The sequence below is a fragment of the Salvelinus alpinus genome, chromosome 11, assembly GCF_045679555.1.
Source record: "Salvelinus alpinus chromosome 11, SLU_Salpinus.1, whole genome shotgun sequence".
In the NCBI taxonomy this organism is placed as follows: Eukaryota; Metazoa; Chordata; class Actinopteri; order Salmoniformes; family Salmonidae; genus Salvelinus; species Salvelinus alpinus.
In genome coordinates this window covers 54501818-54520986 of record NC_092096.1, presented here as the reverse complement: position 1 = coordinate 54520986, position 19169 = coordinate 54501818, and the positions used below count along the sequence as shown (strand labels likewise).

Sequence of the window (19169 nt, the reverse complement as noted above, 5' to 3'; positions counted from 1 at the left end):
TGATGAGACAAAAATAGAGCTTTTTGGTCTAAACTCCACTCGCCGTGTTTGGAGGAAGAAGAAGGATGAGTACAACCCCAAGAACACAATCCCAACCGTGAAGCATGGAGGTGGAAACATCATTCTTTGGGGATGCTTTTCTGCAAAGGGGACAGGACGACTGCACCGTATTGAGGGGAGGATTGATGGGGCCATGTATCGCGAGATCTTGGCCAACAACCTCCTTCCCTCAGTAAGAGCATTGAAGATGGGTCGTGGCTGGGTCTTCCAGCATGACAACGACCTGAAACACACAGCCAGGGCAACTAAGGAGTGGCTCCGTAAGAAGCATCTCAAGGTGCTGGAGTGGCCTAGACAGTCTCCAGACCTGAACCCAATAGAAAATCTTTGGAGGGAGCTGAAAGTCCGTATTGCCCAGCGACAGCCCCGAAACCTGAAGGATCTGGAGAAGGTCTGTATGGAGGAGTGGGCCAAAATCCCTCCTGCAGTGTGTGCAAACCTGGTCAAGAACTACAGGAAATGTATGATCTCTGTAATTGCAAACAAAGGTTTCTCTACCAAATATTAAGTTCTGCTTTTCTGATGTATCAAATACTTATGTCATGCAATAAAATGCTAATTAATTATTTAAAAATCATACAATTTGATTTTCTGGATTTTTGTTTTAGATTCCGTCTCTCACAGTTGAAGTGTACCTATGATAAAAATTACAGACCTCTACATGCTTCGTAAGTAGGAAAACCTGCAAAATCTACAGTGTATCAAATACTTGTTCTCCCCACTGTATATATATTTTTTGAGTGCCAAAATAAATCACTGGCGGGCCAGTTTTGATCTGTGGGCCGCCCTTTGCCAACCCCTGTCCTACACTAACTTTTTGGTTCAATTAATTTGGAAGTCACGTACCATTACACATGATCTACTAATAGAACCAAGGTAAACCTGAGGAATTTAACCATGGCAAACTCAGAAAGAGTTCCTGGCATTAAGAGCTAAGATATAATATATTTTTGTATCTTTAGAGAGAGAGAGAGAGAACGGCAGGGCTGGGGCGAGTAGTGAGACTGTTTGTTGCTGCTGGTATAGGTGGGTGTCTGGGGTTGTTCCGGTCACTAGTCTGCGGTCAGTGTGTGTGTGTGAGGGTATATAATATATTTTTGTATCTTTATATACATATATTTTTACTGCTTTTATTGACATGACTGAAACGGTATTTGGCCTAGTCTGTAATTGTCCATTTGTGGATCTCTCTCTTCTGTTTTTGTACGGTTGGTTGCTTTTGATTTGTATCGGGTTGTTCTTTTTATGAATACACAAAGACTTACTAGCTTACACATACCACTGACCCCCCCCCCCCCCCCCCATAAAGTGATTAAAATCGGTAACGGAATTATTGCAATTGAATAGGTTACAATGGGAAATCATAGTAGCCACAAACCACAGTTGAGTCACCTGCTACTGTCCTCCCCTTCCACTGGCACACTGTCATGTTCAGCTCATAACGGTTTTCTTTCTCTTTCTGTCGTCTGGTGGTAAAAGCAACACTGTGAAAACAGTCTGGACAACCCCTCACTCTCCTCTCTGCCTCTCTCTCTTATCTCTCTCTTCTCTCTCTCTCTCTCTGCCTCTCTCTCTTCTCTCTCTTCTCTCTCTCTTCTCTCTCTCTTCTCTCTCTCCAATTAATGTCACCTCTCCCAGATCTTGAGCCCCCTATGTTTCCATTTACTGCAACAAACATCCTCACCCGCTGAGCACCGACTGACAAACATCCTCACCCGCTGAGCACCGACTGACAAACATCCTCACCCGCTGAGCACCGACTGACAAACATCCTCACCCGCTGAGCACCGACTGACAAACATCGTCACCCGGTGAGGACCGACTGACAAACATCCTCACCCGCTGAGCACCGACTGACAAACATCCTCACCCGCTGAGCACCGACTGACAAACATCCTCACCCGCTGAGCACCGACTGACAAACATCGTCACCCGGTGAGGACCGACTGACAAACATCCTCACCCGCTGGGCACCGACTGACAAACATCGTCACCCGGTGAGCACCGACTGACAAACATCCTCACCCGCTGAGCACCGACTGACAAACATCGTCACCCGGTGAGGACCGACTGACAAACATCCTCACCCGGTGAGCACTGTCTGACACCGGACGGCCGAGGACATTGAAAAGTAGTCGAAATTTGGTCAGTCCGCCGTGGCCGGACCAAATCTGAACCAATCATAGACGTCTATGTTTCACAAGTTTGGACAGCATAGTACAGTAGAGAACAGTACAGTACAGTATAGAACAGTATAGTACAGTACAGTAGAGAACAGTATAGTACAGTATAGAACAGTATAGTACAGTACAATAGAGAACAGTATAGTACAGTACAGTAGAGAACAGTATAGTACAGTAGAGAACAGTATAGTACAGTAGAGAACAGTATAGTACAGTAGAGAACAGTATAGTACAGTATAGAACAGTATAGTACAGTACAGTAGAGAACAGTATAGTACAGTAGAGAACAGTATAGTACAGTACAGTAGAGAACAGTAGAGAAACGTATAGTACAGTGGAGTAGAGAACAGTATAGTAGAGTAGAGAACAGTATAGTACAGTACAGTAGAGCACAGTACAGTGCAGTAGAGAACAGTATAGTACAGTAGAGAACAGTATAGTACAGTAGAGAACAGTATAGAGCAGTACAGTAGAGAACAGTATAGTACAGCACAGTATAGGACAGTAGAGAACAGTATAGTGCAACACAGTATAGTACAGTAGAGAACAGTATAGTACAGTACAGTAGAGAACAGTATAGTACAGTAGAGAACAGTATAGTACAGTAGAGAACAGTAGAGTACAGTAGAGAACCGTAGAGTACAGTGGAGTAGAGAACATTATGGTACAGTAGAGAACAGTATAGTACAGTAGAGAACAGTATAGTACAGTAGAGAACAGTACAGTACAGTAGAGAACAGTATAGTACAGTAGAGAACAGTATAGTACAGTAGAGAACAGTATAGTACAGTACAGTAGAGAACAGTAGAGAACCGTATAGTACAGTGGAGTAGAGAACAGTATAGTAGAGTAGAGAACAGTATAGTACAGTACAGTAGAGCACAGTACAGTGCAGTAGAGAACAGTATAGTACAGTAGAGAACAATATAGTACAGTAGAGAACAGTACAGTAAAGAACAGTATAGTACAGTACAGTAGAGAACAGTATAGTACAGCAGAGAACAGTACAGTAAAGAACAGTATAGTACAGTAGAGAACAGTATAGTACAGTACAGTAGAGAACAGTATAGTACAGTAGAGTACATTAGAGAACCGTATAGTACAGTTGAGTAGAGAACATTATGGTACAGTAGAGAACAGTATAGTACAGTAGAGAACAGTACAGTACAGTATAGAACAGTATAGTACAGTACAGTAGAGAACAGTATAGTACAGCACAGTATAGTACAGTAGAGAACAGTATAGTACAGTACAGTAGAGAACCGTATAGTACAGTGGAGTAGAGAACAGTATAGTAGAGTAGAGAACAGTATAGTACAGTACAGTAGAGCACAGTACAGTGCAGTAGAGAACAGTATAGTACAGTAGAGAACAGTATAGTACAGTAGAGAACAGTATAGAGCAGTACAGTAGAGAACAGTATAGTACTGTACAGTAGAGAACAGTATAGTACAGCACAGTATAGGACAGTATAGTACAGCAGAGAACAGTACAGTAGAGAACAGTATAGTACAGTAGAGAACAGTATAGTACATTAGAGAACCGTATAGTACAGTGGAGTAGAGAACATTATGGTACAGTAGAGAACAGTATAGTACAGTAGAGAACAGTATAGTACAGTAGAGAACAGTACAGTACAGTAGAGAACAGTATAGTATAGTACAGTAGAGAACAGTATAGTACAGTAGAGAACAGTATAGTACAGTACAGTAGAGAACAGTAGAGAACCGTATAGTACAGTGGAGTAGAGAACAGTATAGTAGAGTAGAGAACAGTATAGTACAGTACAGTAGAGCACAGTACAGTGCAGTAGAGAACAGTATAGTACAGTAGAGAACAGTATAGAGCAGTACAGTAGAGAACAGTATAGTACTGTACAGTAGAGAACAGTATAGTACAGCACAGTATAGGACAGTAGAGAACAGTATAGTACAGCAGAGAACAGTACAGTAGAGAACAGTATAGTACAGTAGAGAACAGTATAGTACAGTACAGTAGAGAACAGTATAGTACAGTAGAGAACAGTATAGTACATTAGAGAACCGTATAGTACAGTTGAGTAGAGAACATTATGGTACAGTAGAGAACAGTATAGTACAGTAGAGAACAGTACAGTACAGTAGAGAACAGTACAGTACAGTAGAGAACAGTATAGTACAGTAGAGAACAGTATAGTACAGTAGAGAACAGTATAGTACAGTAGAGAACAGTATAGTACAGCACAGTATAGTACAGTAGAGAACAGTATAGTACAGCAGAGAACAGTACAGTACAGTAGAGAACAGTATAGTACAGTATAGTACAGTACAGTAGAGAACAGTATAGTACAGTAGAGTACAGTAGAGAACAGTATAGTACATTAGAGAACAGTATAGTACAGTAGAGAACAGTAGAGTCCATTAAAGAACCGTATAGTACAGTGGAGTAGAGAACATTATGGTACAGTAGAGAACAGTATAGTACAGTAGAGAACAGTACAGTACAGTAGAGAACAGTATAGTACAGTAGAGAACAGTATAGTACAGAGAACAGTGTAGTACAGTACAGTAGAGAACAGTATAGTACAGTATAGTACAGCAGAGAACAGTACAGTACAGTAGAGAACCATATAGTACAGTGGAGTAGAGAACATTATAGTACAGTAGAGAACATTATAGTACAGTACAGTAGAGAACAGTATAGTACAGTAGAGAACAGTATAGTACAGTATAGAACAGTATAGTACAGTACAGTAGAGAACAGTATAGTGCAACACAGTATAGTACAGTAGAGAACAGTATAGTACAGTACAGTAGAGAACAGTACAGTACAGTAGAGAACAGTATAGTACAGTAGAGAACCGTATAGTACAGTACAGTAGAGAACAGTATAGTACAGTAGAGAACAGTATAGTACAGTAGAGAACAGTATAGTACAGTAGAGTACAGTAGAGAACAGTATAGTACAGTACAGTAGAGAACAGTTTAGTACAGTGGAGTACAGAACAGTAAGGTAAAGAAAACTAGCGCATTCTAGAGTAAAAATGTAGAGTACTGTACTGTACAGTAGAATAGAGTTCAGTACAGTACATAAGAACACAATAGAGCAGAGTACAGTGTAATGTACTGTTGTTCTCTACTGAACATATCTACTTTACTGTGCTGTACTGAACTGTACTGTACTGAACATATCTACTTTACTGTACTGAACTCTACTGTACTGTACTGAACTCCACTGTACTGTACTGAACTCTACTGTACTGAACTCCACTGTACTGTACTGTGCTGTACTGTGATACCAATTTGTAAGTCGCTCTGGATAAGAGCGTCTGCTAAATGACTTAAATGTAAATGTGATGTCCAAACCTGTAAAACAAACATCTATGATTGGTCTGGACTAGGACTGTTGCGGTGACTGTATTACCGCCACACCGGCGGTCACGAGTCATGAAGGCAGTCAAATTCCACATGATCGTTTAGTCACGGTAATTAGGCTTCTCCAAGCTCTGATGCTGCTGATGGTCATTAGTAGCCAACCAAACTTGCTATCTTCCTGGTACTCAGCACTCTATTGGCCCTCTAATCACTCTGACATCAATGCAAATGTAATTGGAAATCTAGTCAAATACTTCTTGAGAGCCCATGAGCTCATGTTTCAAAACATTTCTATAGGCTATGCAATTGCGCAAGAGAAAACAGAGTGATGGCCTCTATTAAAAAGAGGAGGATCCCATCAGCTTTCTATAGGCTAATCCTATATTTATTTCTCAACATTCCTAATATTAAGCACATTGCTTATCTTTACGACAGGAGTATAGCCTACCTGGCTGACATGAAAATGAACCACAGGAAAAGCGTCCTCCATTCGCTATTTAAGTACATAGATGACATGTATTTTTCCCCGATGCCCCTGTTTCGATACAGGTGCATGATAATGGTCCATTCTAAATCAAAACAAATTTCACACATATTAGTTAGTATATGTAAAGACGAGATTAAACCAAGAATAGTCTGATGGGTGACAATATTGGCCTATCACTTGTGAATGATATATTATCACTTGTGAATGATGCCCAGCTTAAGGCAAGAAGCAATGCCTTTTTTCGAATCATAGTTGCACACCTCATGTAGCCTAGCCCATAGGCCTATATGTTTTGATAAGGTTTGTATCACAACTAAAGTGGCCAAATAACTTCTTAAAAGGAAGCACATGAATCCTCTTTACAACGGGTGTAGAGCCTAATGCAGCAATTTGCACACGGCAGTAAGCTTATAAGCACAAATGTTCCATTAGAGGGAAAACACCACTATCAAAAGTGACCACAAATGCATTATGCATGTAATGCTTTTATTATAAAGGTGAATTTTTATGGTGAAAATGATCTACTCCAAACTTGCGCAGCGCGTGATTTTCAAGTTTGGGGTAGATAATTTTCACCATAAAAATTCACCTTTATAATAAAAGCATTACATGCATAATGCATTTGTGGTCACTTTTGATAGTGGTGATTTCCCTCTAATGGAACATTTCCGCTTATAATGTGATGAAATAGCCTAATAGTTTATCAACAGCTAAACGTTCTGATCTGTTGCGTCAGACTCATTGTGTAAAAAAGTGTTTTTATGCTAGTGGTTTTATTTAATTTGGGAGCCCACAACTGTCCCAGACTATGTTTGGAATATTTATTTCTCGCACAGAATAGAAAAGGTCAACTTTTGTACTATGAGGGATAGTAGATTGACATAGGCTAGTGATTTTACTGTTCGTTAGCCTACTCATCTTGTTGGCTGATGAAAAGTACATGTGGGCAGTTCTTCCAATATCTTCAATATGGACCTCGGAATTGTTGCGTCCCTGATGTGTCTGTCTTCACTTGTAGCCTGTGAGAAAGACCCGATCACGACCTCTGGGCAGGCAGCACTCAGGGAGAAGGCCTGCAAAAGGCATGGATTTTTAGGGTGCATTATGGCCACACAAAGGGGATGCCGCTGGGAAATGTGAAGTATTATCAAGTGGTTCTCAAATTGTGAATGAGAGACTGACGAAGTGTCAGTCAAGCAACTTTTTTCAAATCATCATTAGAGTCCCATCATGCAGCCTTACAATGTATTAAAAATCGAAACAAACTACGTTTGTAGAACAGCTAAAGTTACAATAATAACTCTAAATGAAGCATATGGGAGGACCTATTTCTTTGTTAACCACTCAACACAAAATAGCCACATGTGCGCACTCCCTCAAATCATTTGGAGAAAATATCCTTTCTATTTTATTCAGCTTTATTCAACTGTATTCTTCATACTATAAAATAATATGAAATAATGCTTCGGAATTCTAAGCATATCTTGTCTGCTTAATGAACTAGTGTAGCCCACAGCCATATGGCATAGCCAGATCAGGACCCAACATAAGGCCAACTCATTTTCTTCATATCATGCCTCTAGACCTGTCTAAAATAAATAATGCATTTATTGTGAAGGTGTAGGCTATATTACATGGATTTATTAAAGGTCTGCATCAGTGGCTTGTAAGAAGCCAGGAGATGTGTTTATGTTCATTAACGGTCAATTACTGTGAGACCGACATTTTTAAGCTTGACAATCACCGGCTGACGAAATTTAGTGATCGCCACAGCCCTAGTACAGACCAACCAAATTTGGTCTTGTTTGGGGGGGGGCGGAGCTCATTTGAATTAAAGCCAGTGTGTAGAATAATACCCAAATATGCAAAGGCGGATATTACATATTTCTACCTTTGTGTACCTATTCAGGATACATCAACCGGGAGATTGAGATTCATAATTATGCATTTCTGTATAGCACAGATCAGGATGTAATTCCGGTAGCAGGTGTAGTTCAATAACCAAAAGAGATTGTTCCTAACTCAAGCTGTCATGTCATAGCTGACATCTGAACCTCAATTCAAAGTATATATTTAAGAGTTTGTTTTTTTAAACATGCGAGATTTTACTGTAATTCTGTTACCAAACTTAGCATCTGCACAGTTCTTCCACTAAAGGTGTTTTTGTCACATTTTCTGTGGCCATTTTTACAATTAGTCCTTGTGCATTGAGGTGGATAGTTTGTTAAACTTTGGAATCAATGTTTTTTGTTTGGTAACGTTTTGAAGTGAAACATCAGAGTCTCAGCGTAATTGAGTGGGATTGCCCTTCACAAAATCTACAAACGTTATACACACACACACTTGACTGCTCCATCTGTAGTCCATGCTCTGTGCATCTGTAGTCCATGCTCTGTGTATCTGTAGTCCATGCTCTGTGCATCTGTAGTCCATGCTCTGTGTATCTGTAGTCCATGCTCTGTGCATCTGTAGTCCATGCTCTGTGCATCTGTAGTCCATGCTCTGTGCATCTGTAGTCCATGCTCTGTGCATCTGTAGTCCATGCTCTGTGCATCTGTAGTCCATGCTCTGTGCATCTGTAGTCCATGCTCTGTGCATCTGTAGTCCATGCTCTGTGTATCTGTAGTCCATGCTCTGTGCATCTGTAGTCCATGCTCTGTGCATCTGTAGTCCATTCTTTGTGTATCTGTAGTCCATGCTCTGTGTTTTTACTCCTCTCTGTAATTCTCTTTTTTCTCTCTCCCTCTTTTCTCTCCTTCATTTGTTTATGACTGTTGTTTCTCATCAGGTTGGACCAGCCCAAACAGCATTTTTCAGTAAAAGTTTTTTTGTTTACGTATGTGTGTGTGTGTGGGTTAGGGTTAGTGCGTGCGTGCGTGCGTGCGTGCGTGCGTGCGCATTCTTGTATATGTGTGTGAGTGCAATGATAGGTACGGTACCCGTCAAAAGTTTGGACATTCAAGGGTTTTTCTTTATTTTTTACTATTTCTACATTGTAGAATAATAGTGAAGACATCAAAACTATGAAATAACACATATGGAATCATGTAGTAACCAAAAAAGTGTTGAACAAATCCAAATCTATTTTAGATTTTAGATTCTTCAAAGTAGCCACCCTTTGCCTTGATGACAGCTTTGCACACACTTGGCATTCTCTCAACCAGCTTCATGAGGTAGTCACCTGGAATACATTTCAATTAACATGTGTGCCTTGTTAAAAGTTAATTTGTGGAATTTCTTTCCTTCTTAATGCGTTTGAGCCAATCAGTTGTGTTGTGACAAGGTAGGGGTGGTATACAGAAGATAGCCCTATTTGGTAAAAGACCAATTCCATATTATGGCAAGAACAGCTCAAATAATCAAAGCGAAACGACAGTCCATCATTACTTTAAGTCATAAAGGTCAGTCAATCAGGAACATTTCAAGACCTTCGAAAGTTTCTTCAAGTGCAGTCGGGAAAACCATCAAACACTATGATGAAACTGTCTCTCATGAGGACCACCACAAGAAAGGAAGACACAGAGTTACCTCTGCTGCAAAGGATAAGTTCATTAGAGTTACCAGCCTTAAAAATTTCAGTCCAAATAAATGCTTCACGGAGTTCAAGTATCAGACACATCTCAACTTCAACTGTTCAGAGGAGACCGCGTGAATCAGGCCTTCATGGTTGAATTGCTGCAAAGAAACCACTACTAAAGGACACCAATAAGAAGAAGATTCAGTGGCTTGCGAAAGTATTCACCCCCTTGGTGTTTTTCCTATTTTGTTGCCTTACAACCTGGAATTAAAATATTTTGGGGGGGTTTGTATCATTTGATTTACACAACATGCCTACCACTCTGAAGATGCAAAATGTTTTTTATTGTGAAACAAACAAGAATTAAGACAAAAAAAACAGAAAACTTGAGCCATGCATAACTATTCACCCCCCCCCAAAGTCAATACTTTGTAGAGCCACCTTTTGCAGCAATTACAGCAGCAAGTCTCTTGAAGTATGTCTCTATAAGCTTGGCACATCTAGTCACTGGGGTTTTTGACCATTCTTCAAGGCAAAACTGTTCCAGCTCCTTCAAGTTGGATGGGTTCCGCTGGTGTACAGCAATCTTTAAGTCATACCACAGATTCTCAATTGGATTGAGGTCTGGGCTTTGACTAGGCCATTCCAAGACATTTAAATGTTTCCCCATAAACCACTCAAGTGTTCCTGTAGCATTATGCTTAGGCTCATTGTCTTGCAAGAAGGTGAACCTCCGTCTCAGTCTCAAATCTCTGGCAGACTGAAACAGGTTTCCCTCAAGAATTTCTGTGTATTTAGCGCCATCCATCATTCCTTCTATTCTGACCAGTTTTCCGGTCCCTGCCGATGAAAAACATCCCCACAGCATGATGCTGCCACCACCATGCTTCACTGTGGGGGTGGTGTTCTCGGGGTGATGAGAAGTGTTGGGTTTGCGCCAGACATAGCGTTTTCCTTGATGGCCAAAAAAGCTCAATTTTAGTCTCATCTGACCAGAGTACCTTCTTCCATATGTTTGGGGAGTCTTCCACATGCCTTTTGGCGAACACCGAAGGTGTTTCCTTATTTGTTTCTTTAAGCAAATGCTTTTTTCTGGCCACTCTTCCGTAAAGCCCAGCTCTGTGGAGTGTACGGGTTAAAGTGGTCCTATGGACAGATACTCCAATCTCCGCTGTGGAACTTTGCAGCTCCTTCAGGGTCTCTTTGGTCTCTTTGTTGCCTCTCTGATTAATGCCCTCCTTGCCTGGTCTGTGAGCTTTGGTGGGCGGCCCTCTCTTGGCAGGTTTGTTGTGGTGGCATATTCTTTCCATTTTTTAATAATGGATTTAATGGTGCTCCGTGGGATGTTCAAAGTTTCTAATACTTTTTTATAACCCAACTCCGATCTGTACTTCTCCACAAATTTGTCCCTGACCTGTTTGAAGAGCTCCTTGGTCTTCATAGTGCCGCTTGCCTGGTGGTGCCACTTGCTTATTGGTGTTGCAGACTCTGGGTGTCTTTCCGAACAGGTGTATATATACTGAGATCATGTGACAGATCATGTGACACTTAGATTGCACACAGGTGGACTTTATTTAACTAATTATGTGACTTCTGAAGGTAATTGGTGGCACCAGACCTTATTTAGGGGCTTCATAACAAAGGTGGTGAATACATATGCACGCACCACTTTTCCGTTTTTATTTTTTAGAATTTAAAAAAATAAGTTATGTTTTTCATTTCACTTCACCAATTTGGATTGTTTTGTGTATGTCCATTACATGAAATCCAAATAAAAATCAACTTAAATTACAGGTTGTAATACAACAAAATAGGTAAAACGCCAAGGGGGTGAACACTTCTGCAAGGCACTGTACATGCTTGGCCCAAGAAACACAAGCATCAAATCAAATCAAATTTTATTTGTCACATACACATGGTTAGCAGATGTTAATGCAAGTGTAGCGAAATGCTTGTGCTTCTAGTTCCGACAATGCAGTAATAACCAACAAGTAATCTAACCTAACAATTCCACAACTACTACCTTATACACACAAGTGTAAAGGGATAAAGAATAGTTACATAAAGATATATGAATGAGTGATGGTACAGAACGGCATAGGCATATATATTTATGTACATATTCTTTATCCCTTTACACAAGCAATGGACATTAGAATGGTGGAAATTTGTCCTTTGGTCTGATGAGTCCAAATGTTTGATTTTTGGTTCCAACCACTGTGTCTTTGTGAGATGCAGAGTAGGTGAACGGATGATCTCTGGCATGTGTGGTTCCCACCGTGAAGCATGGAGGAGGAGGTTTGGTAGTGTGGGGGTGATTTGCTGGTGACAATGTTGTGATTTATTTAGAATTCAAGCCACACTTAACCAGCATTGCTACCACAGCATTCTGCAGGGATACGCCATCCCATCTGGTTTGCACTTAGTGGGACTGTCACGTTCTTTCAAAATCGAACCCAGAAGCAGACCAGGACAAGGAGAATAGGAAGAAGGTGAGTATTTATTTACAAGTGAATGTGAAGGGGTAGATATATCCAGGTGGCGTAGCGGGCAGCGGTGGTGAGTTGATGGGAGTAAATAGGTGAATCCAATGGGGTAGCGGAATCCTCCGACGACCAGGCGGGAATGGGGTAAATGATCCGGGTGAGTAACTGAAGACAAAACAAACGGAGGTAAGTTTAAGGCAAGCAATACGTAAAAAAACAACAAAACAAATTCTATCCAACTTGAGGCTGATACTATGGCACAACATACTGTTCATGGCTAACGATCCGGCAGGGAATGGATGTCAGGTCCGGGCTTATGAAGAGGAGAGATGATGATCAGGACCAGGTGTGCAGATAGCTGATGGGATACAGGTGCGGGTAATCAGAACTCCCAACTGGCTACATTGCCCGGCAACCAGACAGGGTGCGTTCCAGGACGCCGGAAAAAACACTCCAGGACAGAACACAGGCAAAAAAACGACTCAGGAGACGGGATTCGTGACAGGGACTATCATTCATTTTTCAACAGGACAATGACCCAAAATACACCTCCAGGCTGTGTAAGGGCTATTTGACCAAGAAGGAGAGTGATGGAGTGCTGCATCAGATGACCTGGCCTCCACAATCACCCGACCTCAACCCAATTGAGATGGTTTGGGATGAGTTGGAAGGAAAAGTGCTCAGCATATGTGGGAACTCCTTCAACACCGTTGGGAAAAGCATTCCAGGTGAAGCTGGTTGAGAGAATGCCAAGAGTGTGCAAAGCTGTCATCAAGGAAAAGGGTGGCTACTTTGAAGAATATAAAATAGATTTTGATTTCTTTAACACTTTTTTGGTTACAAAATGATTCCATATGTGTTATTTCGCAGCTTTGATGTCTTCACTGCTATTCTACAATGTAGAAAATAGTAAAAATAAAGAAAAACCCTTGAATGAGTAGGTTTTCTAACTTTTGACTGGTACTGTATGTCTCTTGTACTTTGCACACAGTTTGTGCCTCACCAGAGCGATCTTGTGTTGCATCATCACACTGCTCTAGTGACTCCCTAACTCACCCACCCTGCTCTCTACAACCATTACCTACTCTATACCTATGATGAAGCACCCTACACACATACTGTACATACACACGCGCACACCAGATGACACATTGCCTCATCGACCTTTGGCCTCCCCCTTGTTTGTGTGTGTGTGTGCAGGGTTCATCATAGGTGTAGATGAGGTCATGGTTGTGGAGAACAGAATGTGCGTGAGCGCCACATATGGTCCCTCCCCTCTGCCCATGACCTTGAGGTCACCCCTGAGATGCTCTCATCGATCAGCCCATTTGTTTACAGTAATGGATTAACCTGATTACGTTACCAGAGATGGAGGGAGGAGAGGAGGAGAGGAGAAGGGGGCAGCGAGGGGAGGAGAGGATTGATGCTTGTGATTACCGTGATCAGAGAGGAGAGAGGGGTCAGATTGGGGTCATGTATGGGGGAGGGGAATTAAAGTTCCTATTGTGGTGTGTAACATGCATGTGGTATGTCATGTTGCAGGTTGATGGTCAGGCTTTGCTGTTCTTTGTGTTTCTGTTCTTTCCTCTTCTCCTTGTCTTTACACTCTCCTGTCTACTCCTCCATTTTCTAGCCACCTAATAATAATACAAATAATGAGAATAATAATGATAATAATAATGATAATGAGAATAATTATTATAATAATGATAATAATAATAATCACAATAATGATCATGATAATAATGATAAGAAGAAGAAGAATGATAATGATGATAATGATAATAATACTTTGGATTTCAAGAGACTTTCAACATAGAAGAAGGACACTTGTGCTCTTTTTCTTCTCCCTCCCTTTCCCTCTCCCTCTCTCCTCCCTATTCCTCACATGACTGTATAGTAGAACATTTATTGCATCCCAAATGGCAACCCATTCCTTATATGGTGCACTTTGGGCCCTGGTCAAAAGTAGTGCATGAAATAGGTAACAGAGTTTGGTATGCAGCCTTTGTCTCTCTGTGTTCTGTATCTCTGTGTTAGTGTGCCAGTCTAGCCCAGTTCTCCAGTGCACTCTGACCCCTAGTTAGGTTGTGTTGTGTAACGGCTGAGATAACACGACTCTGACTGTAAATAGCTGCCACACACACAACGGCCTGGTTACCGTAGCCCGGAGAACACACGCTGCTAGACGACAGGCATCGCTGAGCTGCCAGGTAGAACTTGTTCTCTGAATATTAGTGATATTGTCTTCTATTATTTATATATATATTCTATTCTATTCTGTTATTCGGTTAGAACGGTCTGAGAAGTCCTTGTTTTCTGTTGGAGTGTTAGGCATTTTGACTCGTAGGTCGTTACTGAGGTGTGTATGTGCAGGTGTGGTTGTGTGGAGGTAGGAGGGAATGTTGTGTGTTTTTGACAATGAAGAAGTATGTTTGTCAGTGAGAGATGTGTTACTTGCCGCATAACCACTGTACTTTGTGTGCGTGCTTAGCTCTGGTGAGTGTTTACGAGAGAAACTCTGTCTGAGGGTGTGTGTGTGTTTGTTTTCACAATCATGTGTGTGTGGAGGGCAACGGGTGCACTGTGACCTCTCTCGCTCTCAGTGTGTGTGTGTGTGTGTGTGTGTGTCTGCAGGCTTGTCTGTCTCCTCTCAGACAACGTAACCTGATCCCACTCCTTTGGATCAAGGAGCAGACCTCAAGACCCTCTCTCTCCCTTTCTCCCCCTCTCTGACTGTCTGCATCTCTTCTTTCATCCCCTACTCCCTCCCTCCCCTCTCACTCTACTCCCCTTGACCCTCACCCTTATCTCCCCTCCCCTTTCTCCCCTCTCTCTAAATTGGAACGCAGTGGTTGTGCCGTAACACGCTACACTCGACGTCAGAGCTCAGGGTCTCCGCTTCACAGCTCCGTGTGAGTTTTGACTGACAGCCGTTATAAACTTGAGCACCCTGCGCGAGACGAGAAGTCTCGCGCAGGGTAAAGCGAGGCGTTCATGTGTTATAATAATAATAATAATAACTGCTTTGATACCATACAAGCCAAACACCTGTGAGTCCAAATGTGCACATCACATTTCCATCTCATAAAACTCATGTCATATACAGTGTCAGCGTTTACGATCACAATGTTTGATCCACAGTTACAAGAGGGCATGGCGTTCTACCCTGGCTTGTTCCGAACAGGATGAGCCTGTGTTTGTCGCATATGAACACACTCCTGACTCCATTCTATGCCTTGTGAAAACCGAACACTGTGAGATCGTATTTGATCAATTAGCACCTGATTGACATTTATAATGGACCGTTTTTCGAGCTCAAAAAGCACATTATAGTTGAAGACTCTTCTTTGAGTCATGAAAGTGCGTTGAAACGATTTAGGGGACTGTGTCCAGCTTGGAGAGCTGCGTGTCCACTTGGAGACTCCACTTGGAGACTCACTCACCCCTTGTAGTTGTTTTCTCTTACGTTGCACCTACCCAACATTCCCCGAGAATATTCTTCGATGTTACCGAATGTACCCAGAGTATTTTCAGACGTCGTGATCAGCAAACGCGGCGGAAAGTACGGTAAATGGTGAACCTTTAGTCGAATCCTTTCCCCGTTATCTCCTAACTGCTGCCAGGTTATGCATATGCCTTCTTCTGGAAGAAACATTGCAATTTGGCCCCATCCACATTGGCCAATTCCCACGGGTGCAACGGGTTAATCATGTCTATTAAGAACAATAGCTGTAAAGCGAGGCGTTCATTATCTTACCGCTGAGAATTGAATTGCTCATCATTTCTATATGAAGTGAGAGCCATTTCTGTAATCTCCCATTTTACAAGCTCCGCTGTTCACTTGAAGACTGTGGTGCTTCATAATAAGAGGTTTAATATACAGCTGCTGTATTATATTGATGAGTTGTGGATCTTGGGGAACTGTAATTGAATAGATGGAAGGCTTAAACGGACTTGGCTGACTATACACTCAGCGAGGAAGAGAAGGGAAGGACCGGGGAGAGAAAGAGGGAAGGAAAGTGAGAGGAGAGCGGGCACTAAACAATGTGGCGTCATAAATAAGATGACAGGAATCATTGGGGCGTGCGAGCCAGTGCTCAAGATAGCGTGAAATCTGACTTCGCCGCCTTCTCTCGCTCTATCCCCATGTTCTCTCTCTCTCTCTCTCTCTCTTCCTCCTTCCACACCTAGCTCTCTGTACCGCCCCTCCACCCACCCATCCTTCTCTCTCTCCCTCCTCCCCCTCTCTCTGTAGAGGGTAATTGAGGTGTATGACCTTGCTGTGGGCCTCAGCAGGTGTGAGGTATGGAGGGATGGAGGGATGGAAGGAGGGAGACTGAGTTGGACACTGGCCCTCCGGCCATAAGCTGTGGGTGTCTGATATATAGTTGGACACTGGCCCTCCGGCCATAAGCTGTGGGTGTCTGATATATAGTTGGACACTGGCCCTCTGGCCATAAGCTGTGGGTGTCTGATATATAGTTGGACACTGGCCCTCCGGCCATAAGCTGTGGGTGTCTGATATATAGTTGGACACTGGCCCTCCGGCCATAAGCTGTGGGTGTCTGATATATAGTTGGACACTGGCCCTCTGGCCATAAGCTGTGGGTGTCTGATATATAGTTGGACACTGGCCCTCTGGCCATAAGCTGTGGGTGTCTGATATATAGTTGGACACTGGCCCTCCGGCCATAAGCTGTGGGTGTCTGATATATAGTTGGACACTGGCCCTCCGGCCATAAGCTGTGGGTGTCTGATATATAGTTGGACACTGGCCCTCTGGCCATAAGCTGTGGGTGTCTGATATATAGTTGGACACTGGCCCTCCGGCCATAAGCTGTGGGTGTCTGATATATAGTTGGACACTGGCCCTCCGGCCATAAACTGTGGGTGTCTGATATATAGTTGGACACTGGCCCTCCGGCCATAAACTGTGGGTGTCTGATATATAGTTGGACACTGGCCCTCCGGCCATAAGCTGTGGGTGTCTGATATATAGTTGGACACTGGCCCTCCGGCCATAAGCTGTGGGTGTCTGATATACAGTTGGACACTGGCCCTCCGGCCATAAGCTGTGGGTGTCTGATATATAGTTGGAATGTATAAGTGACAATATGTGTGTAGGCGTGTAGATATTCGTAAGCGGCCCAAGCTATACCTAAACAGTATATAGGCCTATGGCTAGATGTGTGGGAGTAAAGATAGCCTATAGCTATAATAAATGTGTATGTGTGTGTGTGTGTGTGTGTGTGTGTGTGTGTTGGCATCTCTACTCCGAAGCAGTGTCAAACAGAACAGCCGTGTGATTTCACACACACACCTCTCTCCTCCCCTCCCCCCTCTCTTTTAATTCAATTTCAATTTAAGGGCTTTATTGGCATGGGAAATATATGTTAACATTGCCAAAGCAAGTGAAGTAGACAATAAACAAAAGTGAAATAAACAATAAAAAAATGAACAGCAAACACTACTCTCTCTGGCTTTATAGTAACTCCGTCCCGCATCTTTGTCCTGTCAATGGGTTCTGTCGACCTAGTAACCCTCCCCCTCTCTTTCCCTCCCACTCCCTTCTTCACTCTCTCTCTCTGTCATCTGCTTCATCTCGCTGTGTTTAAGTATCTGCCTCCCCCTCTCCCTCTCTCCTTCCTTTCCTCCCTCTCTTCTCTCTATTTCGGTTCAGTAAATATTCTCTCGCTCCACCAGCAGGCAGCTCGCTGTGCAAACACACTTACAGATCGTTACTCTCTCTGATATGCATGCATTAGACGGACTCTGAACGTACATTCATATAATATGAATATTATAATATCATACCCACGCTCTTCCTTCCTGTCTAGCACATACAGCTGTGTGTGTGTGTGTGTGTGTGTGTGTGTGTGTGTGTGTGTGTGTGTGTGTGTGTGTGTGTGTGTGTGTGTGTGTGTGTGTGTGTGTGTGTGTGTGTGTGTGTGTGTGTGTGTGTGTGTGTGTGTGTAGATGAAGAAAGCAGTGTAGGCCCTGTGGCTCCTCCCTCCAGGGAGAGACAGACAGACAGACAGACAGGTGGGGGGAAGATTGAGTTCCGCCTCATTTCCCCTGCCCTCGTGCAGCTGGGCAAGGACACACACACACATGCACATACATACACCCACTTACAGACGCATACATGTGTAGGATCTTTATTTGAGCCAGTTTGCTACAGCCGGAAAATAATCCTGCATTAACAGGAAATGTGAATTATTATGTGGATTATAATTAATGGACATATTTTGTAGGGGTTGATACATTTTTCATTAGGGCAAATCAAGTCTGACATTTAAAGTGGAAATTACAAACTTTAGAAGCCTTTTTAAACCTCGAAATACAAACTACAAGTTTGTATTTCCTGCTGTGCAGGAAAATTCTCAGCAATGAAAGAGTGATCAAATTAAGATCCTACATCTGTAGACCTCAATTCAGGTTGTAGGACTGTGTTTACAACGGCATAGTGAGGCAGTTGAGTGTGTGTGAAGTGTTCCGTTTGAGACTGTACTGCGTGTGACTGTAGTCTAGCTGTAGCCTGATTCCCCAGGATTACAACTACAGACTGGCAGCCCGTTGCCACGGTGACCGGGACAGATGAACCACTTGCGTGACATGAGACCAGTACAAAGTCACCAGAGTACTTCCCCAAAAAACACACACAAACACTCCATATTTCATACTCATAGCCAGACAGACACACACACACACACACGGACCCGACACACTGTTGGAAAATTTATCCCGGACATGACAGGACTCATATTGACATTCTTCATGCTAGTGTCAAAGGTAAAATTTACTCAGTGGTGATGGGGGGGGCACCGCGTAAGGCTGTGCTGACATCATCAGATTGGTGTGATGTAGTCACAGTGTTTATTCATTGATCCTATAAACATAGGAGAGGTTATGTTCTCTCTAGGCAATGTTTAGCCAATCTCTCTCTCCCCCGTCTCTCTCTCTCTCACTTTATTTCCCTCTCCCTCTCTCTCTCTCTCTCTCTCTCTCCCCCGTCTCTCCCTCTCTCTCTCTGTCACTTTATTTCCCTCTCCCCCGTCTCTCTCTCTCTCTCTCTACCCT

The 19169-nt window shown here is 42.6% G+C and overlaps 1 protein-coding gene across 4 annotated transcripts in view; it reads left to right on the top strand.

The window, feature by feature from the left end:
* The window catches only part of LOC139534451 (lysine-specific demethylase 6B-like), a 165273-nt gene that overhangs the window by 96298 nt on the left and 49806 nt on the right, over positions 1-19169 (top strand). The window contains exon 1 of one of the 4 annotated variants that reach the window (XM_071333611.1): positions 14251-14299. The exons of the other annotated variants lie outside the window; for them this stretch is intronic. The gene's annotated coding sequence lies outside the window, so the exon portion shown is untranslated. Of the gene's footprint in view, positions 1-14250; positions 14300-19169 lie in introns of those variants that run through there. 4 annotated transcript variants of the gene reach the window in all.